This window comes from Engraulis encrasicolus, chromosome 21, assembly GCF_034702125.1.
Source record: "Engraulis encrasicolus isolate BLACKSEA-1 chromosome 21, IST_EnEncr_1.0, whole genome shotgun sequence".
Lineage (NCBI taxonomy): Eukaryota > Metazoa > Chordata > Actinopteri > Clupeiformes > Engraulidae > Engraulis > Engraulis encrasicolus.
Window position 1 is genome coordinate 33,784,630 of NC_085877.1, and position 3,115 is coordinate 33,787,744.

Sequence of the window (3,115 nt, forward strand, 5' to 3'; positions counted from 1 at the left end):
CTTACGTTTTTTTTTCTGCCATCATTACAATGGAACTTATTGCATGACAAGCCTATGAGTCAAAAATTACACTTCAGATGGATCCTTCCAGGATAAAAAAAACCCACATATCCACTATTGATCTATGCAGCTCACGCACCCCCTTGTGGTAGGCCACGCACCCCCAGGGGTGCACGCACCCCAGTTTGGGAAACCCTGCAGTACAGTAATACTCAGAGGCGGACTTTCCATTAGGCAAACTTAGGCAATTGCCTAGGGCCCGACCAAATCTATAGGCACCACAACTGTCACATCAGTTGTGGTAAACAAACAGATATTAGGCTTTCCCACTTATGCAAAGTAATCGAACATGTACGAGACAAAACACAGCAAAAAATAGTACCAGAACACCAACAAATAGCTCCAAAACACAGTCTCTATAATGACTTTTGAGGACCCCATGTTGATATTTCGCCTAGGGCCCCAAAATGGCTAGATCCACCCCTGGTAATACTCCCTAATGGTTTAACTGTTCAAACTCCCTTGAGATATTGAAAGTGTTTATTCTCTTGGCTGTGACCCTCCTGTGTCTGTTCCCAGAGTAGGATGACAGGTGTTAGCATCATGAACAAGATGAATATGACATGAGGCAATAAGACCTCCATTTTTGAAAACTCTGCACATGAACTTCAAATACATTTTGCAGTTAAATCCGGAAAAAGATCTTTCCTCATTGATCGTGTAATTTCTATATCTCGCTGTCTCCTCTCTCCAGCAGCCTTCATTTTGTTTCGTCTTGATGTGAGACTTCATCATTAAAATGGCTATGCTCTCACTGGGGTCAAGCTGGTGCAGTAAAGCTGATTGGCTGTCGACCATCTCATTCTAAAAACCGGGAACATATACATGTCCTAATGTTTTGTAAACTTAACGTATGGCAAATGGTTCAGTACTTTCATGTGGGGAAAAATACAAATCCCACTCGTGTTTTTCCCTTATACAGTATGCTACACAGTAAATGTTGTGGTGTTAATTCAACACTTACAGAGTTCATTTAAGTCCAAATGGACTCAAATGAACTCTCTAAGTGTTAAATGAGCACTGCAGAATTTACTGTGTACTTGCCTCCAGGGCTGGACTGGCCATCTGGCATACCGGGCATTTTGCGGTGGGCCCTGCACCCTCATGGGCCCCTATTTTCAGAAATGTAAAACAAAACAAAAACGTTTTTTCTTTTACATTTCTGAATATAGGGGCCCGCGAGGGTGCGGGGCCCAACGGTGAATCAGTTCGGCGCCCCTAATTATTATTTATTATTGAGCCAAAAGTGCCCGGGCCCTATTTCTCCCCCAGTGCAGCCCTGCCTGCCTCCATTTTCACACACATCTGATGTGTCACATCACTGTGACTGTTTCATACTATAGTTCTTGGAACACACACACACACACACACACACACACACACACACACACACACACACACACACACTGAGCGCAAGAGCATCTGAAACTTTTTTTTAACTCTTTAATGTAATATAATGTAATTTAGCATAGCAGATATAGAGAAGATTGTACTATATACTCTGTGTGTGTGTGTGTGTGTGTGTGTGTGTGTGTGTGTGTGTGTGTGTGTGTGTGTGTGTGTGTGTGTGTGTGTGTGTGTGTGTGTGTATAACTTTTTTATAGGTGAAAAGCATGGGTTTTCATGTCATCTCTCTAGGTCGTCCTCAGACGAGTCTTCCATCGTTGCTTCCAATCATCCCGATTCTCCATACATCTTTTCAATTCACTGGTACTCTCTCATAATAACAAGATAACATCAGTGAATGGGCATACTTTGTACATGAACGGTCCTATATATATTTCAATATTCATGGAATGAAAACTACCAAAATATTAGGCCTACACTCTGCTTTCAATGTTAAGGAGGTTTGTGGACTAACCCTGTAAAAGGCGTAATAACATTTATTGGCTGTAATCCCTTGGTAAAAACGAAGTAAATGTAAACGACTCCTCAGAATCCCCTTGCTTCGGTGGTGAAAGCGCTCTTCTGATTGTTGATTTGTTGCAGTAAATGCATAGTAACGACAAATTATAATAGTGTTTATCGTCAGAGTGTTCAGAAAGAATTAGGCCAAAATAAGAAACATGATATGGTTTGTTTGTAGACATTTGAAAGTTGAGAGCTGAGAGATTCTGTCATCAAGGCACATTGATCCCGAGCTGAGAATATGTTAATGGCGTTTCTCTATCTCATTTCTAGTTTTAATTAACAGTGCCGCCAGCCACCTCGAGAAAAGCAAACAAGCCGAATCCATGATTGTTTTCTTTTTTTGTTCCTCCTCCTCTCCAATTGCTTGTTTCACAAGCTCAAAGGGAGGCTGTCTTTTGTGGCTAGTTCTATGTGCCTAGTTCAGTGTGTGTGCGTGTGCGTGTGCTTGTGCTTGTGTCTGTGTGTCTGTCTGTGTGTCTGTATGTGTGTCTGTATGTGTCTGTGTGTGTGTGTGAGTGTGTCTGTCTGTCTGTCTTTCTGTCTGTCTGTCTGTCTGTCTGTCTGTCTGTCTGTCTGTGTGTGCGTGCAACGAAAAGGCTGTCTTTTGTGGCTAGTTCTATGTGCCTAGTTCAGTGTGTGTGCGTGTGCGTGTGCTTGTGCTTGTGTCTGTGTGTCTGTCTGTGTGTCTGTATGTGTGTCTGTATGTGTCTGTGTGTGTTTCTGTCTGTCTGTCTGTCTGTCTGTCTGTCTGTCTGTCTGTCTGTCTGTCTGTCTGACTGTGTGTGCGTGCAACGAAAAGGCAGAGAAGCGAGCAGCCAATACTTGGGAACAAAACAGAGACATTTTACCGTAAAGGCACCAAATTGTAGCCTGGTGAACCAGCGCCACCCGCTGGACGGCAAAATGTTTTGTCTACGGGTGGGTCTGGCCTCGCATAATGATTCAATGAAGCCAGAATGCCATGAATCTGGCAAACCAATTACAACGCAAAGATGTGTTTTGAATCAAAGTGGGCAGGGTTTTGAGGGAAGGTTGTTCTCGTCAACAATCTTCGGATGTATTATGCATCGAGGCCAGACTAAATTAGACATCCACATTTAGTCTGGTTTATCAGGTTAACCAAATTGACAAATGAGGAGCGAGG